This window comes from Lissotriton vulgaris, chromosome 5, assembly GCF_964263255.1.
Source record: "Lissotriton vulgaris chromosome 5, aLisVul1.2, whole genome shotgun sequence".
Lineage (NCBI taxonomy): Eukaryota > Metazoa > Chordata > Amphibia > Caudata > Salamandridae > Lissotriton > Lissotriton vulgaris.
The window spans coordinates 1,567,222,187-1,567,244,661 of record NC_141693.1 but is presented as its reverse complement, the minus strand read 5'-3'; the positions used below and the strand labels follow the sequence as shown (position 1 = coordinate 1,567,244,661).

The 22,475-nt window shown below is 40.9% G+C and overlaps 26 non-coding genes across 26 annotated transcripts; 10 read left to right on the top strand and 16 right to left on the bottom strand.

Moving 5' to 3' along the window:
- Positions 1-505: 505 nt before the first annotated feature.
- TRNAT-UGU (transfer RNA threonine (anticodon UGU)) lies at positions 506-577 on the bottom strand. Its single transcript has one exon. It is a non-coding gene; the product is annotated as a tRNA-Thr (tRNA).
- Positions 578-1,167: 590 nt separating this feature from the next.
- TRNAS-GCU (transfer RNA serine (anticodon GCU)) lies at positions 1,168-1,249 on the bottom strand. The gene has a single exon. It is a non-coding gene; the product is annotated as a tRNA-Ser (tRNA).
- Positions 1,250-1,538: 289 nt separating this feature from the next.
- TRNAI-UAU (transfer RNA isoleucine (anticodon UAU)) lies at positions 1,539-1,633 on the top strand. Its single transcript has 2 exons — positions 1,539-1,576; positions 1,598-1,633. It is a non-coding gene; the product is annotated as a tRNA-Ile (tRNA).
- A 1,156-nt stretch (positions 1,634-2,789) lies between these two features.
- TRNAT-UGU (transfer RNA threonine (anticodon UGU)) lies at positions 2,790-2,861 on the bottom strand. Its single transcript has one exon. It is a non-coding gene; the product is annotated as a tRNA-Thr (tRNA).
- Positions 2,862-3,451: 590 nt separating this feature from the next.
- On the bottom strand, positions 3,452-3,533 carry TRNAS-GCU (transfer RNA serine (anticodon GCU)). Its single transcript has one exon. It is a non-coding gene; the product is annotated as a tRNA-Ser (tRNA).
- A 289-nt stretch (positions 3,534-3,822) lies between these two features.
- On the top strand, positions 3,823-3,917 carry TRNAI-UAU (transfer RNA isoleucine (anticodon UAU)). Its single transcript has 2 exons — positions 3,823-3,860; positions 3,882-3,917. It is a non-coding gene; the product is annotated as a tRNA-Ile (tRNA).
- A 1,170-nt stretch (positions 3,918-5,087) lies between these two features.
- On the bottom strand, positions 5,088-5,159 carry TRNAT-UGU (transfer RNA threonine (anticodon UGU)). Its single transcript has one exon. It is a non-coding gene; the product is annotated as a tRNA-Thr (tRNA).
- A 590-nt stretch (positions 5,160-5,749) lies between these two features.
- TRNAS-GCU (transfer RNA serine (anticodon GCU)) lies at positions 5,750-5,831 on the bottom strand. The gene has a single exon. It is a non-coding gene; the product is annotated as a tRNA-Ser (tRNA).
- A 289-nt stretch (positions 5,832-6,120) lies between these two features.
- On the top strand, positions 6,121-6,215 carry TRNAI-UAU (transfer RNA isoleucine (anticodon UAU)). The gene is made up of 2 exons: positions 6,121-6,158; positions 6,180-6,215. It is a non-coding gene; the product is annotated as a tRNA-Ile (tRNA).
- Positions 6,216-8,049: 1,834 nt separating this feature from the next.
- TRNAS-GCU (transfer RNA serine (anticodon GCU)) lies at positions 8,050-8,131 on the bottom strand. Its single transcript has one exon. It is a non-coding gene; the product is annotated as a tRNA-Ser (tRNA).
- Positions 8,132-8,420: 289 nt separating this feature from the next.
- Positions 8,421-8,515, top strand: TRNAI-UAU (transfer RNA isoleucine (anticodon UAU)). Its single transcript has 2 exons — positions 8,421-8,458; positions 8,480-8,515. It is a non-coding gene; the product is annotated as a tRNA-Ile (tRNA).
- Positions 8,516-9,685: 1,170 nt separating this feature from the next.
- Positions 9,686-9,757, bottom strand: TRNAT-UGU (transfer RNA threonine (anticodon UGU)). The gene has a single exon. It is a non-coding gene; the product is annotated as a tRNA-Thr (tRNA).
- Positions 9,758-10,346: 589 nt separating this feature from the next.
- TRNAS-GCU (transfer RNA serine (anticodon GCU)) lies at positions 10,347-10,428 on the bottom strand. Its single transcript has one exon. It is a non-coding gene; the product is annotated as a tRNA-Ser (tRNA).
- Positions 10,429-10,717: 289 nt separating this feature from the next.
- On the top strand, positions 10,718-10,812 carry TRNAI-UAU (transfer RNA isoleucine (anticodon UAU)). The gene is made up of 2 exons: positions 10,718-10,755; positions 10,777-10,812. It is a non-coding gene; the product is annotated as a tRNA-Ile (tRNA).
- Positions 10,813-12,643: 1,831 nt separating this feature from the next.
- TRNAS-GCU (transfer RNA serine (anticodon GCU)) lies at positions 12,644-12,725 on the bottom strand. Its single transcript has one exon. It is a non-coding gene; the product is annotated as a tRNA-Ser (tRNA).
- A 289-nt stretch (positions 12,726-13,014) lies between these two features.
- TRNAI-UAU (transfer RNA isoleucine (anticodon UAU)) lies at positions 13,015-13,109 on the top strand. The gene is made up of 2 exons: positions 13,015-13,052; positions 13,074-13,109. It is a non-coding gene; the product is annotated as a tRNA-Ile (tRNA).
- Positions 13,110-14,279: 1,170 nt separating this feature from the next.
- TRNAT-UGU (transfer RNA threonine (anticodon UGU)) lies at positions 14,280-14,351 on the bottom strand. Its single transcript has one exon. It is a non-coding gene; the product is annotated as a tRNA-Thr (tRNA).
- Positions 14,352-14,940: 589 nt separating this feature from the next.
- TRNAS-GCU (transfer RNA serine (anticodon GCU)) lies at positions 14,941-15,022 on the bottom strand. Its single transcript has one exon. It is a non-coding gene; the product is annotated as a tRNA-Ser (tRNA).
- Positions 15,023-15,311: 289 nt separating this feature from the next.
- TRNAI-UAU (transfer RNA isoleucine (anticodon UAU)) lies at positions 15,312-15,406 on the top strand. The gene is made up of 2 exons: positions 15,312-15,349; positions 15,371-15,406. It is a non-coding gene; the product is annotated as a tRNA-Ile (tRNA).
- Positions 15,407-17,237: 1,831 nt separating this feature from the next.
- TRNAS-GCU (transfer RNA serine (anticodon GCU)) lies at positions 17,238-17,319 on the bottom strand. Its single transcript has one exon. It is a non-coding gene; the product is annotated as a tRNA-Ser (tRNA).
- A 289-nt stretch (positions 17,320-17,608) lies between these two features.
- Positions 17,609-17,703, top strand: TRNAI-UAU (transfer RNA isoleucine (anticodon UAU)). The gene is made up of 2 exons: positions 17,609-17,646; positions 17,668-17,703. It is a non-coding gene; the product is annotated as a tRNA-Ile (tRNA).
- A 1,170-nt stretch (positions 17,704-18,873) lies between these two features.
- TRNAT-UGU (transfer RNA threonine (anticodon UGU)) lies at positions 18,874-18,945 on the bottom strand. The gene has a single exon. It is a non-coding gene; the product is annotated as a tRNA-Thr (tRNA).
- Positions 18,946-19,534: 589 nt separating this feature from the next.
- Positions 19,535-19,616, bottom strand: TRNAS-GCU (transfer RNA serine (anticodon GCU)). The gene has a single exon. It is a non-coding gene; the product is annotated as a tRNA-Ser (tRNA).
- A 289-nt stretch (positions 19,617-19,905) lies between these two features.
- On the top strand, positions 19,906-20,000 carry TRNAI-UAU (transfer RNA isoleucine (anticodon UAU)). The gene is made up of 2 exons: positions 19,906-19,943; positions 19,965-20,000. It is a non-coding gene; the product is annotated as a tRNA-Ile (tRNA).
- A 1,831-nt stretch (positions 20,001-21,831) lies between these two features.
- On the bottom strand, positions 21,832-21,913 carry TRNAS-GCU (transfer RNA serine (anticodon GCU)). The gene has a single exon. It is a non-coding gene; the product is annotated as a tRNA-Ser (tRNA).
- A 289-nt stretch (positions 21,914-22,202) lies between these two features.
- Positions 22,203-22,297, top strand: TRNAI-UAU (transfer RNA isoleucine (anticodon UAU)). The gene is made up of 2 exons: positions 22,203-22,240; positions 22,262-22,297. It is a non-coding gene; the product is annotated as a tRNA-Ile (tRNA).
- Positions 22,298-22,475: the final 178 nt, after the last annotated feature.

The following is a 22,475-nucleotide window of genomic DNA, read 5'->3' as shown; positions in this document are numbered from 1 at the left end:
CTTTTTCTCACATTCTCTCCATGTACAAGATACCTTGTATCAATTGAATGGACAGCAGGAGAGGTGAATATTTATGGTTAGTGGGGGTGGGGTTTTGAAGATTAACCTCATTTGACTAAGAGCCGGGGTATCTGGGAGAAAAAGTATTTTAAGGGGGATGAAGTTCATATCTCCTTGGTGAAATTTCTAGAGCCTTATTTCATCCTTTCTGTGGATGCAGACTCAGTCGGAACAGACGTCCTAGTCCTCGCTCTGCCTTTCAAAGGAACTTTAAATATGCATGGCTTATTTGGCTTTGCCCGGCGGGGTGAGAATGGCGTTTGTCAGGCGTTCGTCAGGCGATCGGAAGGGGTGAGGAAATAGTTTATGGTTCAATGGTTTTCATGAAGTCTTCTTGATAAGATGAAAGCAGGAAAGGGAAGCTTGTCAATAAGCAAACTTAAGACAAGGTGTGAGTCCTAGAAAGAATGACTCGAAAACAACATACAGAAACACACATATAAAAAGGCCCTGATGAGGCTTGAACTCATGACCCCTGGTTTACAAGACCAGTGCTCTGCCACTGAGCTACAAGGCCAGCCTGCCTGCAGTTTGTAAATCGCAACATGTATTCTTACTGCGGTATGACGATATCTATGATTTTGAGACTCTGTATGGAAATGCAGTTGCATTTGAATGACTACATGCGTGCACAAATCGAAGAGCATGCTTAAGACACTTGTCTTGAAAGTAGGAAAAACTCCATTTTGATTTGAGAACATAAGAGTATTCACATTTATGACCATACTGAAAGCTCTAGAGAGTATGTCCGCAATCAGTGACAGATAGAGAACTCACTTATTAGAAGTGATCTGTCTCTGTGGGGCAGACAAATGTAAACACTCATACACTTGAGACGGCTGAAACTTTAGGAGTAAGAAATGCTTTCTTATCAGTCTATCTATCCAAACTGGTTGGAAGGCCAGGAGTGAGGAATAGGCAATCCTCTGGACACTTCATGAAAGATCTAATTTCAATTAAGCACAAAATACTTCCCTTTATTTGACATAAAATGCCATAATGGACTAGTCAGTTGGGCCCTTCTAGTGGATTATGGCAGTGTCTTGAAAGAGAGTGTAATTGTACTTCGAGACATGCTCACCTTCAAAAGAGTGTCTGATGGCTTTCCGACAAAGGTGGGATTCGAACCCACGCGTGCAGAGCACAATGGATTAGCAGTCCATCGCCTTAACCACTCGGCCACCTCGTCTGCCTTAGGGGCCTATATTTCATTTTTGGGGAAATTCTAACTATGTGCTAATTAAAAATAAGCATAAGTTTATCCTAGACTGTGTCAGAACGGCAAATGTATGGGGTGTTCAATAGACAGAGCACATGATATAGCAGAATTATCAAATCTATTCCATTTGGACTGTATTTTTAATAGTCATGATAACATGCTAGCATGTGAGTCGATCTTGTTCAGTGAATAATGGAGCAGTGCAGTATCTACTTGGTTTGCACTAGATGGCTCAAATGGGGAGAAATGAAAACAGTGAGCTCCAGTGGCGCAATCGGTTAGCGCGCGGTACTTATACAGCAATACTTGCACTGAGCCATGCCGAGGTTGTGAGTTCGAGCCTCACCTGGAGCAGCTGATTGGTTTTCATAAATCATTTCACTAAAAGTAAAGATTAGACTCAGAATAAAGACGGCTTTTGCTAAAGAGTCTTTACTTCTTTTCAGGATCTGCGTGTCCGACTCCTCCAGGTGCCAAATATCACATATCATATGCGATGCTCCTTATAAAGTTTCCATGATGTGCCATCTTGCATAGCATGCAAACACCACATCAGTGCATTTAAAAATTCTTTTGTAGAATAATAAATATGATGAATACATTGTTGTCACGGGATAACCATAAACTGAGGAGCTGCAAACAGTGCTGTGTCAGCTACATACAATACAATTTAACTCAAAGAAATATCAAAAGAAGAGCATCATCATATTAAAGTTTCTAGTCAACATAAGAGTTGCACCATAGCAGCTTATGGTGCTTTCTGCTCAGATTGTGCCTCCAATCCCACATTGACTTTTTCAATTCTTTGCAATTTTAAAAAACAATTCCTGCTCAAAGTTAGCTTTTCAAAACCATTGAACCTATTACATTTATTTCTCTAACCTGTGAATGTGGTCCATGTTCTCTTTTCCTCATTCCCATCATGATACTCCCTTTCCGGAAACCAAGTTCACTTCTTTATCCAGCCCACCCATCCAAGGTCACCAAATCTATGAAGCAATTCTGCTTTTTCTCACATTCTCTCCATGTACAAGATACCTTGTATCAATTGAATGGACAGCAGGAGAGGTGAATATTTATGGTTAGTGGGGGTGGGGTTTTGAAGATTAACCTCATTTGACTAAGAGCCGGGGTATCTGGGAGAAAAAGTATTTTAAGGGGGATGAAGTTCATATCTCCTTGGTGAAATTTCTAGAGCCTTATTTCATCCTTTCTGTGGATGCAGACTCAGTCGGAACAGACGTCCTAGTCCTCGCTCTGCCTTTCAAAGGAACTTTAAATATGCATGGCTTATTTGGCTTTGCCCGGCGGGGTGAGAATGGCGTTTGTCAGGCGTTCGTCAGGCGATCGGAAGGGGTGAGGAAATAGTTTATGGTTCAATGGTTTTCATGAAGTCTTCTTGATAAGATGAAAGCAGGAAAGGGAAGCTTGTCAATAAGCAAACTTAAGACAAGGTGTGAGTCCTAGAAAGAATGACTCGAAAACAACATACAGAAACACACATATAAAAAGGCCCTGATGAGGCTTGAACTCATGACCCCTGGTTTACAAGACCAGTGCTCTGCCACTGAGCTACAAGGCCAGCCTGCCTGCAGTTTGTAAATCGCAACATGTATTCTTACTGCGGTATGACGATATCTATGATTTTGAGACTCTGTATGGAAATGCAGTTGCATTTGAATGACTACATGCGTGCACAAATCGAAGAGCATGCTTAAGACACTTGTCTTGAAAGTAGGAAAAACTCCATTTTGATTTGAGAACATAAGAGTATTCACATTTATGACCATACTGAAAGCTCTAGAGAGTATGTCCGCAATCAGTGACAGATAGAGAACTCACTTATTAGAAGTGATCTGTCTCTGTGGGGCAGACAAATGTAAACACTCATACACTTGAGACGGCTGAAACTTTAGGAGTAAGAAATGCTTTCTTATCAGTCTATCTATCCAAACTGGTTGGAAGGCCAGGAGTGAGGAATAGGCAATCCTCTGGACACTTCATGAAAGATCTAATTTCAATTAAGCACAAAATACTTCCCTTTATTTGACATAAAATGCCATAATGGACTAGTCAGTTGGGCCCTTCTAGTGGATTATGGCAGTGTTTTGAAAGAGAGTGTAATTGTACTTCGAGACATGCTCACCTTAAAAAGAGTGTCTGATGGCTTTCCGACGAAGGTGGGATTCGAACCCACGCGTGCAGAGCACAATGGATTAGCAGTCCATCGCCTTAACCACTCGGCCACCTCGTCTGCCTTAGGGGCCTATATTTCATTTTTGGGGAAATTCTAACTATGTGCTAATTAAAAATAAGCATAAGTTTATCCTAGACTGTGTCAGAACGGCAAATGTATGGGGTGTTCAATAGACAGAGCACATGATATAGCAGAATTATCAAATCTATTCCATTTGGACTGTATTTTTAATAGTCATGATAACATGCTAGCATGTGAGTCGATCTTGTTCAGTGAATAATGGAGCAGTGCAGTATCTACTTGGTTTGCACTAGATGGCTCAAATGGGGAGAAATGAAAACAGTGAGCTCCAGTGGCGCAATCGGTTAGCGCGCGGTACTTATACAGCAGTACTTGCACTGAGCCATGCCTAGGTTGTGAGTTCGAGCCTCACCTGGAGCAGCTGATTGGTTTTCATAAATCATTTCACTAAAAGTAAAGATTAGACTCAGAATAAAGACGGCTTTTGCTAAAGAGTCTTTACTTCTTTTCAGGATCTGCGTGTCCGACTCCTCCAGGTGCCAAATATCACATATCATATGCGATGCTCCTTATAAAGTTTCCATGATGTGCCATCTTGCATAGCATGCAAACACCACATCAGTGCATTTAAAAATTCTTTTGTAGAATAATAAATATGATGAATACATTGTTGTCACGGGATAACCATAAACTGAGGAGCTGCAAACAGTGCTGTGTCAGCTACATACAATACAATTTAACTCAAAGAAATATCAAAAGAAGAGCATCATCATATTAAAGTTTCTAGTCAACATAAGAGTTGCACCATAGCAGCTTATGGTGCTTTCTGCTCAGATTGTGCCTCCAATCCCACATTGACTTTTTCAATTCTTTGCAATTTTAAAAAACAATTCCTGCTCAAAGTTAGCTTTTCAAAACCATTGAACCTATTACATTTATTTCTCTAACCTGTGAATGTGGTCCATGTTCTCTTTTCCTCATTCCCATCATGATACTCCCTTTCCGGAAACCAAGTTCACTTCTTTATCCAGCCCACCCATCCAAGGTCACCAAATCTATGAAGCAATTCTGCTTTTTCTCACATTCTCTCCATGTACAAGATACCTTGTATCAATTGAATGGACAGCAGGAGAGGTGAATATTTATGGTTAGTGGGGGTGGGGTTTTGAAGATTAACCTCATTTGACTAAGAGCCGGGGTATCTGGGAGAAAAAGTATTTTAAGGGGGATGAAGTTCATATCTCCTTGGTGAAATTTCTAGAGCCTTATTTCATCCTTTCTGTGGATGCAGACTCAGTCGGAACAGACGTCCTAGTCCTCGCTCTGCCTTTCAAAGGAACTTTAAATATGCATGGCTTATTTGGCTTTGCCCGGCAGGGCTTGCCCGGCGGGGTGAGAATGGCGTTTGTCAGGCGTTCGTCAGGCGATCGGAAGGGGTGAGGCAATAGTTTATGGTTCAATGGTTTTCATGAAGTCTTCTTGATAAGATGAAAGCAGGAAAGGGAAGCTTGTCAATAAGCAAACTTAAGACAAGGTGTGAGTCCTAGAAAGAATGACTCGAAAACAACATACAGAAACACACATATAAAAAGGCCCTGATGAGGCTTGAACTCATGACCCCTGGTTTACAAGACCAGTGCTCTGCCACTGAGCTACAAGGCCGGCCTGCCTGCAGTTTGTAAATCGCAACATGTATTCTTACTGCGGTATGACAATATCTATGATTTTGAGACTCTGTATGGAAATGCAGTTGCATTTGAATGACTACATGCGTGCACAAATCGAAGAGCATGCTTAAGACACTTTTCTTGAAAGTAGGAAAAACTCCATTTTGATTTGAGAACATAAGAGTATTCACATTTATGACCATACTGAAAGCTCTAGAGAGTATGTCCGCAATCAGTGACAGATAGAGAACTCACTTATTAGAAGTGATCTGTCTCTGTGGGGCAGACAAATGTAAACACTCATACACTTGAGACGGCTGAAACTTTAGGAGTAAGAAATGCTTTCTTATCAGTCTATCTATCCAAACTGGTTGGAAGGCCAGGAGTGAGGAATAGGCAATCCTCTGGACACTTCATGAAAGATCTAATTTCAATTAAGCACAAAATACTTTCCTTTATTTGACATAAAATGCCATAATGGACTAGTCAGTTGGGCCCTTCTAGTGGATTATGGCAGTGTCTTGAAAGAGAGTGTAATTGTACTTCGAGACATGCTCACCTTCAAAAGAGTGTCTGATGGCTTTCCGACGAAGGTGGGATTCGAACCCACGCGTGCAGAGCACAATGGATTAGCAGTCCATCGCCTTAACCACTCGGCCACCTCGCCTGCCTTAGGGGCCTATATTTCATTTTTGGGGAAATTCTAACTATGTGCTAATTAAAAATAAGCATAAGTTTATCCTAGACTGTGTCAGAACGGCAAATGTATGGGGTGTTCAATAGACAGAGCACATGATATAGCAGAATTATCAAATCTATTCCATTTGGACTGTATTTTTAATAGTCATGATAACATGCTAGCATGTGAGTCGATCTTGTTCAGTGAATAATGGAGCAGTGCAGTATCTACTTGGTTTGCACTAGATGGCTCAAATGGGGAGAAATGAAAACAGTGAGCTCCAGTGGCGCAATCGGTTAGCGCGCGGTACTTATACAGCAGTACTTGCACTGAGCCATGCCGAGGTTGTGAGTTCGAGCCTCACCTGGAGCAGCTGATTGGTTTTCATAAATCATTTCACTAAAAGTAAAGATTAGACTCAGAATAAAGACGGCTTTTGCTAAAGAGTCTTTACTTCTTTTCAGGATCTGCGTGTCCGACTCCTCCAGGTGCCAAATATCACATATCATATGCGATGCTCCTTATAAAGTTTCCATGATGTGCCATCTTGCATAGCATGCAAACACCACATCAGTGCATTTAAAAATTCTTTTGTAGAATAATAAATATGATGAATACATTGTTGTCACGGGATAACCACCATAAACTGAGGAGCTGCAAACAGTGCTGTGTCAGCTACATACAATAAAATGTAACTCAAAGAAATATCAAAAGAAGAGCATCATCATATTAAAGTTTCTAGTCAACATAAGAGTTGCACCATAGCAGCTTATGGTGCTTTCTGCTCAGATTGTGCCTTCAATCCCACATTGACTTTTTTAGTTCTTTGCAATTTTAAAAAACAATTCCTGCTCAAAGCTAGCTTTTCAAAACCATTCAACCTATTACATTTATTTCTCTAACCTGTGAATGTGGTCCATGTTCTCTTTTCCTCATTCCCATCATGATACTCCCTTTCCGGAAACCAAGTTCACTTCTTTATCCAGCCCACCCATCCAAAGTCACCAAATCTATGAAGCAATTCTGCTTTTTCTCACATTCTCTCCATGTACAAGATACCTTGTATCAATTGAATGGACAGCAGGAGAGGTGAATATTTATGGTTAGTGGGGGTGGGGTTTTGAAGATTAACCTCATTTGACTAAGAGCCGGGGTATCTGGGAGAAAAAGTATTTTAAGGGGGATGAAGTTCATATCTCCTTGGTGAAATTTCTAGAGCCTTATTTCATCCTTTCTGTGGATGCAGACTCAGTCGGAACAGACGTCCTAGTCCTCGCTCTGCCTTTCAAAGGAACTCTAAATATGCATGGCTTATTTGGCTTTGCCCGGCAGGGCTTGCCCGGCGGGGTGAGAATGGCGTTTGTCAGGCGTTCGTCAGGCGATCGGAAGGGGTGAGGCAATAGTTTATGGTTCAATGGTTTTCATGAAGTCTTCTTGATAAGATGAAAGATGGAAAGGGAAGCTTGTCAATAAGCAAACTTAAGACAAGGTGTGACTCCTAGAAAGAATGACTTGAAAACAACATACAGAAACACACATATAAAAAGGCCCTGATGAGGCTTGAATTCATGACCCCTGGTTTACAAGACCAGTGCTCTGCCACTGTGCTACAAGGCCAGTCTGCCTGCAGTTTGTAAATCGCAACATGTATTCTTACTGCGGTATGAAGATATCTATGATTTTGAGACTCTGTATGGAAATGCAGTTGCATTTGAATGTCTACATGCGTGCACAAATCGAAGAGCATGCTTAAGACACTTTTCTTGAAAGTAGGAAAAACTCCATTTTGATTTGAGAACATAAGAGTATTCACATTTATGACCATACTGAAAGCTCTAGTGAGTATGTCCGCAATCAGTGACAGATAGAGAACTCACTTATTAGAAGTGATCTGTCTCTGTGGGGCAGACAAATGTAAACACTCATACACTTGAGACGGCTGAAACTTTAGGAGTAAGAAATGCTTTCTTATCAGTCTATCTATCCAAACTGGTTGGAAGGCCAGGAGTGAGGAATAGGCAATCCTCTGGACACTTCATGAAAGATCTAATTTCAATTAAGCACAAAATACTTCCCTTTATTTGACATAAATGCCATAATGGAATAGTCAGTTGGGCCCTTCTAGTGGATTATGGCAGTGTCTTGAAAGAGAGTGTAATTGTACTACAAGACATGCTCACCTTCAAAAGAGTGTCTGATGGCTTTCCGACGAAGGTGGGATTCGAACCCACGCGTGCAGAGCACAATGGATTAGCAGTCCATCGCCTTAACCACTCGGCCACCTCGTCTGCCTTAGGAGCTTATATTTCATTTTTGGTGAAATTCTAACTATGTGCTAATTAAAAATAAGCATAAGTTTATCCTAGACTGTTTCAGAACGGCAAATGTATGGGGTGTTCAATAGACAGAGCACACGATATAGCAGAATTATCAAATCTATTCCATTTGGACTGTATTTTTAATAGTCATGATAACATGCTAGCATGTGAGTCGATCTTGCACAGTGAATAATGGAGCAGTGCAGTATCTACTTGGTTAGCACTAGATGGCTCAAATGGGGAGAAATGAAAACAGTGATCTCCAGTGGCGCAATCGGTTAGCGCGCGGTACTTATACAGCAGTACTTGCACTGAGCCATGCCGAGGTTGTGAGTTCGAGCCTCACCTGGAGCAGTTGATTGGTTTTCATAAACCATTTCACTAAAAGTAAAGATTAGACTCAGAATAAAGACGGCTCTTGCTATAGAGTCTTAACTTCTTTTCAGGATCTGCGTGTCCAACTCCTCCAGGTGCCAAATATCACATATCCTATGCGATGCTCCTTATAAACATTCAATGATGTACCATCTTGCATAGCATGCAAACACCACATCAGTGCATTTAAAAATACTTTTGTAGAATAATAAATATGATGAATACATTGTTGTCACGGGATAACCATAAACTGAGGAGCTGCAAACAGTGCTGTGTCAGCTACATACAATAAAATTTAACTCAAAGAAATATCAAAAGAAGAGCATCATCATATTAAAGTTTCTAGTCAACATAAGAGTTGCACCATAGCAGCTTATGGTGCTTTCTGCTCAGATTGTGCCTCCAATCCCACATTGACTTTTTTAGTTCTTTGCAATTTTAAAAAACAATTCCTGCTCAAAGCTAGCTTTTCAAAACCATTCAACCTATTACATTTATTTCTCTAACCTGTGAATGTGGTCCATGTTCTCTTTTCCTCATTCCCATCATGATACTCCCTTTCCGGAAACCAAGTTCACTTCTTTATCCAGCCCACCCATCCAAGGTCACCAAATCTATGAAGCAATTCTGCTTTTTCTCACATTCTCTCCATGTACAAGATACCTTGTATCAATTGAATGGACAGCAGGAGAGGTGAATATTTATGGTTAGTGGGGGTGGGGTTTTGAAGATTAACCTCATTTGACTAAGAGCCGGGGTATCTGGGAGAAAAAGTATTTTAAGGGGGATGAAGTTCATATCTCCTTGGTGAAATTTCTAGAGCCTTATTTCATCCTTTCTGTGGATGCAGACTCAGTCGGAACAGACGTCCTAGTCCTCGCTCTGCCTTTCAAAGGAACTCTAAATATGCATGGCTTATTTGGCTTTGCCCGGCAGGGCTTGCCCGACGGGGTGAGAATGGCGTTTGTCAGGCGTTCGTCAGGCGATCGGAAGGGGTGAGGCAATAGTTTATGGTTCAATGGTTTTCATGAAGTCTTCTTGATAAGATGAAAGATGGAAAGGGAAGCTTGTCAATAAGCAAACTTAAGACAAGGTGTGACTCCTAGAAAGAATGACTTAAAAACAACATACAGAAACACACATATAAAAAGGCCCTGATGAGGCTTGAACTCATGACCCCTGGTTTACAAGACCAGTGCTCTGCCACTGAGCTACAAGGCCGGTATGCCTGCAGTTTGTAAATCGCAACATGTATTCTTACTGCGGTATGAAGATATCTATGATTTTGAGACTCTGTATGGAAATGCAGTTGCATTTGAATGTCTACATGCGTGCACAAATCGAAGAGCATGCTTAAGACACTTTTCTTGAAAGTAGGAAAAACTCCATTTTGATTTGAGAACATAAGAGTATTCACATTTATGACCATACTGAAAGCTCTAGTGAGTATGTCCGCAATCAGTGACAGATAGAGAACTCACTTATTAGAAGTGATCTGTCTCTGTGGGGCAGACAAATGTAAACACTCATACACTTGAGACGGCTGAAACTTTAGGAGTAAGAAATGCTTTTTTATCAGTCTATCTATCCAAACTGGTTGGAAGGCCAGGAGTGAGGAATAGGCAATCCTCTGGACACTTCATGAAAGATCTAATTTCAATTAAGCACAAAATACTTCCCTTTATTTGACATAAATGCCATAATGGAATAGTCAGTTGGGCCCTTCTAGTGGATTATGGCAGTGTCTTGAAAGAGAGTGTAATTGTACTACAAGACATGCTCACCTTCAAAAGAGTGTCTGATGGCTTTCCGACGAAGGTGGGATTCGAACCCACGCGTGCAGAGCACAATGGATTAGCAGTCCATCGCCTTAACCACTCGGCCACCTCGTCTGCCTTAGGAGCCTATATTTCATTTTTGGTGAAATTCTAACTATGTGCTAATTAAAAATAAGCATAAGTTTATCCTAGACTGTGTCAGAACGGCAAATGTATGGGGTGTTCAATAGACAGAGCACACGATATAGCAGAATTATCAAATCTATTCCATTTGGACTGTATTTTTAATAGTCATGATAACATGCTAGCATGTGAGTCGATCTTGCACAGTGAATAATGGAGCAGTGCAGTATCTACTTGGTTAGCACTAGATGGCTCAAATGGGGAGAAATGAAAACAGTGAGCTCCAGTGGCGCAATCGGTTAGCGCGCGGTACTTATACAGCAGTACTTGCACTGAGCCATGCCGAGGTTGTGAGTTCGAGCCTCACCTGGAGCAGTTGATTGGTTTTCATAAACCATTTCACTAAAAGTAAAGATTAGACTCAGAATAAAGACGGCTCTTGCTATAGAGTCTTAACTTCTTTTCAGGATCTGCGTGTCCGACTCCTCCAGGTGCCAAATATCACATATCCTATGCGATGCTCCTTATAAACATTCAATGATGTACCATCTTGCATAGCATGCAAACACCACATCAGTGCATTTAAAAATACTTTTGTAGAATAATAAATATGATGAATACATTGTTGTCACGGGATAACCATAAACTGAGGAGCTGCAAACAGTGCTGTGTCAGCTACATACAATAAAATGTAACTCAAAGAAATATCAAAAGAAGAGCATCATCATATTAAAGTTTCTAGTCAACATAAGAGTTGCACCATAGCAGCTTATGGTGCTTTCTGCTCAGATTGTGCCTTCAATCCCACATTGACTTTTTTAGTTCTTTGCAATTTTAAAAAACAATTCCTGCTCAAAGCTAGCTTTTCAAAACCATTCAACCTATTACATTTATTTCTCTAACCTGTGAATGTGGTCCATGTTCTCTTTTCCTCATTCCCATCATGATACTCCCTTTCCGGAAACCAAGTTCACTTCTTTATCCAGCCCACCCATCCAAAGTCACCAAATCTATGAAGCAATTCTGCTTTTTCTCACATTCTCTCCATGTACAAGATACCTTGTATCAATTGAATGGACAGCAGGAGAGGTGAATATTTATGGTTAGTGGGGGTGGGGTTTTGAAGATTAACCTCATTTGACTAAGAGCCGGGGTATCTGGGAGAAAAAGTATTTTAAGGGGGATGAAGTTCATATCTCCTTGGTGAAATTTCTAGAGCCTTATTTCATCCTTTCTGTGGATGCAGACTCAGTCGGAACAGACGTCCTAGTCCTCGCTCTGCCTTTCAAAGGAACTCTAAATATGCATGGCTTATTTGGCTTTGCCCGGCAGGGCTTGCCCGGCGGGGTGAGAATGGCGTTTGTCAGGCGTTCGTCAGGCGATCGGAAGGGGTGAGGCAATAGTTTATGGTTCAATGGTTTTCATGAAGTCTTCTTGATAAGATGAAAGATGGAAAGGGAAGCTTGTCAATAAGCAAACTTAAGACAAGGTGTGACTCCTAGAAAGAATGACTTGAAAACAACATACAGAAACACACATATAAAAAGGCCCTGATGAGGCTTGAATTCATGACCCCTGGTTTACAAGACCAGTGCTCTGCCACTGTGCTACAAGGCCAGTCTGCCTGCAGTTTGTAAATCGCAACATGTATTCTTACTGCGGTATGAAGATATCTATGATTTTGAGACTCTGTATGGAAATGCAGTTGCATTTGAATGTCTACATGCGTGCACAAATCGAAGAGCATGCTTAAGACACTTTTCTTGAAAGTAGGAAAAACTCCATTTTGATTTGAGAACATAAGAGTATTCACATTTATGACCATACTGAAAGCTCTAGTGAGTATGTCCGCAATCAGTGACAGATAGAGAACTCACTTATTAGAAGTGATCTGTCTCTGTGGGGCAGACAAATGTAAACACTCATACACTTGAGACGGCTGAAACTTTAGGAGTAAGAAATGCTTTCTTATCAGTCTATCTATCCAAACTGGTTGGAAGGCCAGGAGTGAGGAATATGCAATCCTCTGGACACTTCATGAAAGATCTAATTTCAATTAAGCACAAAATACTTCCCTTTATTTGACATAAATGCCATAATGGAATAGTCAGTTGGGCCCTTCTAGTGGATTATGGCAGTGTCTTGAAAGAGAGTGTAATTGTACTACAAGACATGCTCACCTTCAAAAGAGTGTCTGATGGCTTTCCGACGAAGGTGGGATTCGAACCCACGCGTGCAGAGCACAATGGATTAGCAGTCCATCGCCTTAACCACTCGGCCACCTCGTCTGCCTTAGGAGCTTATATTTCATTTTTGGTGAAATTCTAACTATGTGCTAATTAAAAATAAGCATAAGTTTATCCTAGACTGTTTCAGAACGGCAAATGTATGGGGTGTTCAATAGACAGAGCACACGATATAGCAGAATTATCAAATCTATTCCATTTGGACTGTATTTTTAATAGTCATGATAACATGCTAGCATGTGAGTCGATCTTGCACAGTGAATAATGGAGCAGTGCAGTATCTACTTGGTTAGCACTAGATGGCTCAAATGGGGAGAAATGAAAACAGTGATCTCCAGTGGCGCAATCGGTTAGCGCGCAGTACTTATACAGCAGTACTTGCACTGAGCCATGCCGAGGTTGTGAGTTCGAGCCTCACCTGGAGCAGTTGATTGGTTTTCATAAACCATTTCACTAAAAGTAAAGATTAGACTCAGAATAAAGACGGCTCTTGCTATAGAGTCTTAACTTCTTTTCAGGATCTGCGTGTCCGACTCCTCCAGGTGCCAAATATCACATATCCTATGCGATGCTCCTTATAAACATTCAATGATGTACCATCTTGCATAGCATGCAAACACCACATCAGTGCATTTAAAAATACTTTTGTAGAATAATAAATATGATGAATACATTGTTGTCACGGGATAACCATAAACTGAGGAGCTGCAAACAGTGCTGTGTCAGCTACATACAATAACATTTAACTCAAAGAAATATCAAAAGAAGAGCATCATCATATTAAAGTTTCTAGTCAACATAAGAGTTGCACCATAGCAGCTTATGGTGCTTTCTGCTCAGATTGTGCCTCCAATCCCACATTGACTTTTTTAGTTCTTTGCAATTTTAAAAAACAATTCCTGCTCAAAGCTAGCTTTTCAAAACCATTCAACCTATTACATTTATTTCTCTAACCTGTGAATGTGGTCCATGTTCTCTTTTCCTCATTCCCATCATGATACTCCCTTTCCGGAAACCAAGTTCACTTCTTTATCCAGCCCACCCATCCAAGGTCACCAAATCTATGAAGCAATTCTGCTTTTTCTCACATTCTCTCCATGTACAAGATACCTTGTATCAATTGAATGGACAGCAGGAGAGGTGAATATTTATGGTTAGTGGGGGTGGGGTTTTGAAGATTAACCTCATTTGACTAAGAGCCGGGGTATCTGGGAGAAAAAGTATTTTAAGGGGGATGAAGTTCATATCTCCTTGGTGAAATTTCTAGAGCCTTATTTCATCCTTTCTGTGGATGCAGACTCAGTCGGAACAGACGTCCTAGTCCTCGCTCTGCCTTTCAAAGGAACTCTAAATATGCATGGCTTATTTGGCTTTGCCCGGCAGGGCTTGCCCGGCGGGGTGAGAATGGCGTTTGTCAGGCGTTCGTCAGGCGATCGGAAGGGGTGAGGCAATAGTTTATGGTTCAATGGTTTTCATGAAGTCTTCTTGATAAGATGAAAGATGGAAAGGGAAGCTTGTCAATAAGCAAACTTAAGACAAGGTGTGACTCCTAGAAAGAATGACTTAAAAACAACATACAGAAACACACATATAAAAAGGCCCTGATGAGGCTTGAACTCATGACCCCTGGTTTACAAGACCAGTGCTCTGCCACTGAGCTACAAGGCCGGTCTGCCTGCAGTTTGTAAATCGCAACATGTATTCTTACTGCGGTATGAAGATATCTATGATTTTGAGACTCTGTATGGAAATGCAGTTGCATTTGAATGTCTACATGCGTGCACAAATCGAAGAGCATGCTTAAGACACTTTTCTTGAAAGTAGGAAAAACTCCATTTTGATTTGAGAACATAAGAGTATTCACATTTATGACCATACTGAAAGCTCTAGTGAGTATGTCCGCAATCAGTGACAGATAGAGAACTCACTTATTAGAAGTGATCTGTCTCTGTGGGGCAGACAAATGTAAACACTCATACACTTGAGACGGCTGCAACTTTAGGAGTAAGAAATGCTTTTTTATCAGTCTATCTATCCAAACTGGTTGGAAGGCCAGGAGTGAGGAATAGGCAATCCTCTGGACACTTCATGAAAGATCTAATTTCAATTAAGCACAAAATACTTCCCTTTATTTGACATAAATGCCATAATGGAATAGTCAGTTGGGCCCTTCTAGTGGATTATGGCAGTGTCTTGAAAGAGAGTGTAATTGTACTACAAGACATGCTCACCTTCAAAAGAGTGTCTGATGGCTTTCCGACGAAGGTGGGATTCGAACCCACGCGTGCAGAGCACAATGGATTAGCAGTCCATCGCCTTAACCACTCGGCCACCTCGTCTGCCTTAGGAGCCTATATTTCATTTTTGGTGAAATTCTAACTATGTGCTAATTAAAAATAAGCATAAGTTTATCCTAGACTGTGTCAGAACGGCAAATGTATGGGGTGTTCAATAGACAGAGCACACGATATAGCAGAATTATCAAATCTATTCCATTTGGACTGTATTTTTAATAGTCATGATAACATGCTAGCATGTGAGTCGATCTTGCACAGTGAATAATGGAGCAGTGCAGTATCTACTTGGTTAGCACTAGATGGCTCAAATGGGGAGAAATGAAAACAGTGAGCTCCAGTGGCGCAATCGGTTAGCGCGCGGTACTTATACAGCAGTACTTGCACTGAGCCATGCCGAGGTTGTGAGTTCGAGCCTCACCTGGAGCAGTTGATTGGTTTTCATAAACCATTTCACTAAAAGTAAAGATTAGACTCAGAATAAAGACGGCTCTTGCTATAGAGTCTTAACTTCTTTTCAGGATCTGCGTGTCCGACTCCTCCAGGTGCCAAATATCACATATCCTATGCGATGCTCCTTATAAACATTCAATGATGTACCATCTTGCATAGCATGCAAACACCACATCAGTGCATTTAAAAATACTTTTGTAGAATAATAAATATGATGAATACATTGTTGTCACGGGATAACCATAAACTGAGGAGCTGCAAACAGTGCTGTGTCAGCTACATACAATAAAATGTAACTCAAAGAAATATCAAAAGAAGAGCATCATCATATTAAAGTTTCTAGTCAACATAAGAGTTGCACCATAGCAGCTTATGGTGCTTTCTGCTCAGATTGTGCCTTCAATCCCACATTGACTTTTTTAGTTCTTTGCAATTTTAAAAAACAATTCCTGCTCAAAGCTAGCTTTTCAAAACCATTCAACCTATTACATTTATTTCTCTAACCTGTGAATGTGGTCCATGTTCTCTTTTCCTCATTCCCATCATGATACTCCCTTTCCGGAAACCAAGTTCACTTCTTTATCCAGCCCACCCATCCAAAGTCACCAAATCTATGAAGCAATTCTGCTTTTTCTCACATTCTCTCCATGTACAAGATACCTTGTATCAATTGAATGGACAGCAGGAGAGGTGAATATTTATGGTTAGTGGGGGTGGGGTTTTGAAGATTAACCTCATTTGACTAAGAGCCGGGGTATCTGGGAGAAAAAGTATTTTAAGGGGGATGAAGTTCATATCTCCTTGGTGAAATTTCTAGAGCCTTATTTCATCCTTTCTGTGGATGCAGACTCAGTCGGAACAGACGTCCTAGTCCTCGCTCTGCCTTTCAAAGGAACTCTAAATATGCATGGCTTATTTGGCTTTGCCCGGCAGGGCTTGCCCGGCGGGGTGAGAATGGCGTTTGTCAGGCGTTCGTCAGGCGATCGGAAGGGGTGAGGCAATAGTTTATGGTTCAATGGTTTTCATGAAGTCTTCTTGATAAGATGAAAGATGGAAAGGGAAGCTTGTCAATAAGCAAACTTAAGACAAGGTGTGACTCCTAGAAAGAATGACTTGAAAACAACATACAGAAACACACATATAAAAAGGCCCTGATGAGGCTTGAATTCATGACCCCTGGTTTACAAGACCAGTGCTCTGCCACTGTGCTACAAGGCCAGTCTGCCTGCAGTTTGTAAATCGCAACATGTATTCTTACTGCGGTATGAAGATATCTATGATTTTGAGACTCTGTATGGAAATGCAGTTGCATTTGAATGTCTACATGCGTGCACAAATCGAAGAGCATGCTTAAGACACTTTTCTTGAAAGTAGGAAAAACTCCATTTTGATTTGAGAACATAAGAGTATTCACATTTATGACCATACTGAAAGCTCTAGTGAGTATGTCCGCAATCAGTGACAGATAGAGAACTCACTTATTAGAAGTGATCTGTCTCTGTGGGGCAGACAAATGTAAACACTCATACACTTGAGACGGCTGAAACTTTAGGAGTAAGAAATGCTTTCTTATCAGTCTATCTATCCAAACTGGTTGGAAGGCCAGGAGTGAGGAATATGCAATCCTCTGGACACTTCATGAAAGATCTAATTTCAATTAAGCACAAAATACTTCCCTTTATTTGACATAAATGCCATAATGGAATAGTCAGTTGGGCCCTTCTAGTGGATTATGGCAGTGTCTTGAAAGAGAGTGTAATTGTACTACAAGACATGCTCACCTTCAAAAGAGTGTCTGATGGCTTTCCGACGAAGGTGGGATTCGAACCCACGCGTGCAGAGCACAATGGATTAGCAGTCCATCGCCTTAACCACTCGGCCACCTCGTCTGCCTTAGGAGCTTATATTTCATTTTTGGTGAAATTCTAACTATGTGCTAATTAAAAATAAGCATAAGTTTATCCTAGACTGTTTCAGAACGGCAAATGTATGGGGTGTTCAATAGACAGAGCACACGATATAGCAGAATTATCAAATCTATTCCATTTGGACTGTATTTTTAATAGTCATGATAACATGCTAGCATGTGAGTCGATCTTGCACAGTGAATAATGGAGCAGTGCAGTATCTACTTGGTTAGCACTAGATGGCTCAAATGGGGAGAAATGAAAACAGTGATCTCCAGTGGCGCAATCGGTTAGCGCGCAGTACTTATACAGCAGTACTTGCACTGAGCCATGCCGAGGTTGTGAGTTCGAGCCTCACCTGGAGCAGTTGATTGGTTTTCATAAACCATTTCACTAAAAGTAAAGATTAGACTCAGAATAAAGACGGCTCTTGCTATAGAGTCTTAACTTCTTTTCAGGATCTGCGTGTCCGACTCCTCCAGGTGCCAAATATCACATATCCTATGCGATGCTCCTTATAAACATTCAATGATGTACCATCTTGCATAGCATGCAAACACCACATCAGTGCATTTAAAAATACTTTTGTAGAATAATAAATATGATGAATACATTGTTGTCACGGGATAACCATAAACTGAGGAGCTGCAAACAGTGCTGTGTCAGCTACATACAATAACATTTAACTCAAAGAAATATCAAAAGAAGAGCATCATCATATTAAAGTTTCTAGTCAACATAAGAGTTGCACCATAGCAGCTTATGGTGCTTTCTGCTCAGATTGTGCCTCCAATCCCACATTGACTTTTTTAGTTCTTTGCAATTTTAAAAAACAATTCCTGCTCAAAGCTAGCTTTTCAAAACCATTCAACCTATTACATTTATTTCTCTAACCTGTGAATGTGGTCCATGTTCTCTTTTCCTCATTCCCATCATGATACTCCCTTTCCGGAAACCAAGTTCACTTCTTTATCCAGCCCACCCATCCAAGGTCACCAAATCTATGAAGCAATTCTGCTTTTTCTCACATTCTCTCCATGTACAAGATACCTTGTATCAATTGAATGGACAGCAGGAGAGGTGAATATTTATGGTTAGTGGGGGTGGGGTTTTGAAGATTAACCTCATTTGACTAAGAGCCGGGGTATCTGGGAGAAAAAGTATTTTAAGGGGGATGAAGTTCATATCTCCTTGGTGAAATTTCTAGAGCCTTATTTCATCCTTTCTGTGGATGCAGACTCAGTCGGAACAGACGTCCTAGTCCTCGCTCTGCCTTTCAAAGGAACTCTAAATATGCATGGCTTATTTGGCTTTGCCCGGCAGGGCTTGCCCGGCGGGGTGAGAATGGCGTTTGTCAGGCGTTCGTCAGGCGATCGGAAGGGGTGAGGCAATAGTTTATGGTTCAATGGTTTTCATGAAGTCTTCTTGATAAGATGAAAGATGGAAAGGGAAGCTTGTCAATAAGCAAACTTAAGACAAGGTGTGACTCCTAGAAAGAATGACTTAAAAACAACATACAGAAACACACATATAAAAAGGCCCTGATGAGGCTTGAACTCATGACCCCTGGTTTACAAGACCAGTGCTCTGCCACTGAGCTACAAGGCCGGTCTGCCTGCAGTTTGTAAATCGCAACATGTATTCTTACTGCGGTATGAAGATATCTATGATTTTGAGACTCTGTATGGAAATGCAGTTGCATTTGAATGTCTACATGCGTGCACAAATCGAAGAGCATGCTTAAGACACTTTTCTTGAAAGTAGGAAAAACTCCATTTTGATTTGAGAACATAAGAGTATTCACATTTATGACCATACTGAAAGCTCTAGTGAGTATGTCCGCAATCAGTGACAGATAGAGAACTCACTTATTAGAAGTGATCTGTCTCTGTGGGGCAGACAAATGTAAACACTCATACACTTGAGACGGCTGCAACTTTAGGAGTAAGAAATGCTTTTTTATCAGTCTATCTATCCAAACTGGTTGGAAGGCCAGGAGTGAGGAATAGGCAATCCTCTGGACACTTCATGAAAGATCTAATTTCAATTAAGCACAAAATACTTCCCTTTATTTGACATAAATGCCATAATGGAATAGTCAGTTGGGCCCTTCTAGTGGATTATGGCAGTGTCTTGAAAGAGAGTGTAATTGTACTACAAGACATGCTCACCTTCAAAAGAGTGTCTGATGGCTTTCCGACGAAGGTGGGATTCGAACCCACGCGTGCAGAGCACAATGGATTAGCAGTCCATCGCCTTAACCACTCGGCCACCTCGTCTGCCTTAGGAGCCTATATTTCATTTTTGGTGAAATTCTAACTATGTGCTAATTAAAAATAAGCATAAGTTTATCCTAGACTGTGTCAGAACGGCAAATGTATGGGGTGTTCAATAGACAGAGCACACGATATAGCAGAATTATCAAATCTATTCCATTTGGACTGTATTTTTAATAGTCATGATAACATGCTAGCATGTGAGTCGATCTTGCACAGTGAATAATGGAGCAGTGCAGTATCTACTTGGTTAGCACTAGATGGCTCAAATGGGGAGAAATGAAAACAGTGAGCTCCAGTGGCGCAATCGGTTAGCGCGCGGTACTTATACAGCAGTACTTGCACTGAGCCATGCCGAGGTTGTGAGTTCGAGCCTCACCTGGAGCAGTTGATTGGTTTTCATAAACCATTTCACTAAAAGTAAAGATTAGACTCAGAATAAAGACGGCTCTTGCTATAGAGTCTTAACTTCTTTTCAGGATCTGCGTGTCCGACTCCTCCAGGTGCCAAATATCACATATCCTATGCGATGCTCCTTATAAACATTCAATGATGTACCATCTTGCATAGCATGCAAACACCACATCAGTGCATTTAAAAATACTTTTGTAGAATAATAAATATGATGAATACATTGTTGTCACGGGATAACCATAAACTGAGGAGCTGCAAACAGTGCTGTGTCAGCTACATACAATAAAATGTAACTCAAAGAAATATCAAAAGAAGAGCATCATCATATTAAAGTTTCTAGTCAACATAAGAGTTGCACCATAGCAGCTTATGGTGCTTTCTGCTCAGATTGTGCCTTCAATCCCACATTGACTTTTTTAGTTCTTTGCAATTTTAAAAAACAATTCCTGCTCAAAGCTAGCTTTTCAAAACCATTCAACCTATTACATTTATTTCTCTAACCTGTGAATGTGGTCCATGTTCTCTTTTCCTCATTCCCATCATGATACTCCCTTTCCGGAAACCAAGTTCACTTCTTTATCCAGCCCACCCATCCAAAGTCACCAAATCTATGAAGCAATTCTGCTTTTTCTCACATTCTCTCCATGTACAAGATACCTTGTATCAATTGAATGGACAGCAGGAGAGGTGAATATTTATGGTTAGTGGGGGTGGGGTTTTGAAGATTAACCTCATTTGACTAAGAGCCGGGGTATCTGGGAGAAAAAGTATTTTAAGGGGGATGAAGTTCATATCTCCTTGGTGAAATTTCTAGAGCCTTATTTCATCCTTTCTGTGGATGCAGACTCAGTCGGAACAGACGTCCTAGTCCTCGCTCTGCCTTTCAAAGGAACTCTAAATATGCATGGCTTATTTGGCTTTGCCCGGCAGGGCTTGCCCGGCGGGGTGAGAATGGCGTTTGTCAGGCGTTCGTCAGGCGATCGGAAGGGGTGAGGCAATAGTTTATGGTTCAATGGTTTTCATGAAGTCTTCTTGATAAGATGAAAGATGGAAAGGGAAGCTTGTCAATAAGCAAACTTAAGACAAGGTGTGACTCCTAGAAAGAATGACTTGAAAACAACATACAGAAACACACATATAAAAAGGCCCTGATGAGGCTTGAATTCATGACCCCTGGTTTACAAGACCAGTGCTCTGCCACTGTGCTACAAGGCCAGTCTGCCTGCAGTTTGTAAATCGCAACATGTATTCTTACTGCGGTATGAAGATATCTATGATTTTGAGACTCTGTATGGAAATGCAGTTGCATTTGAATGTCTACATGCGTGCACAAATCGAAGAGCATGCTTAAGACACTTTTCTTGAAAGTAGGAAAAACTCCATTTTGATTTGAGAACATAAGAGTATTCACATTTATGACCATACTGAAAGCTCTAGTGAGTATGTCCGCAATCAGTGACAGATAGAGAACTCACTTATTAGAAGTGATCTGTCTCTGTGGGGCAGACAAATGTAAACACTCATACACTTGAGACGGCTGAAACTTTAGGAGTAAGAAATGCTTTCTTATCAGTCTATCTATCCAAACTGGTTGGAAGGCCAGGAGTGAGGAATAGGCAATCCTCTGGACACTTCATGAAAGATCTAATTTCAATTAAGCACAAAATACTTCCCTTTATTTGACATAAATGCCATAATGGAATAGTCAGTTGGGCCCTTCTAGTGGATTATGGCAGTGTCTTGAAAGAGAGTGTAATTGTACTACAAGACATGCTCACCTTCAAAAGAGTGTCTGATGGCTTTCCGACGAAGGTGGGATTCGAACCCACGCGTGCAGAGCACAATGGATTAGCAGTCCATTGCCTTAACCACTCGGCCACCTCGTCTGCCTTAGGAGCCTATATTTCATTTTTGGTGAAATTCTAACTATGTGCTAATTAAAAATAAGCATAAGTTTATCCTAGACTGTGTCAGAACGGCAAATGTATGGGGTGTTCAATAGACAGAGCACACGATATAGCAGAATTATCAAATCTATTCCATTTGGACTGTATTTTTAATAGTCATGATAACATGCTAGCATGTGAGTCGATCTTGCACAGTGAATAATGGAGCAGTGCAGTATCTACTTGGTTAGCACTAGATGGCTCAAATGGGGAGAAATGAAAACAGTGAGCTCCAGTGGCGCAATCGGTTAGTGCGCGGTACTTATACAGCAGTACTTGCACTGAGCCATGCCGAGGTTGTGAGTTCGAGCCTCACCTGGAGCAGTTGATTGGTTTTCATAAACCATTTCACTAAAAGTAAAGATTAGACTCAGAATAAAGACGGCTCTTGCTATAGAGTCTTAACTTCTTTTCAGGATCTGCGTGTCCGACTCCTCCAGGTGCCAAATATCACATATCCTATGCGATGCTCCTTATAAACATTCAATGATGTACCATCTTG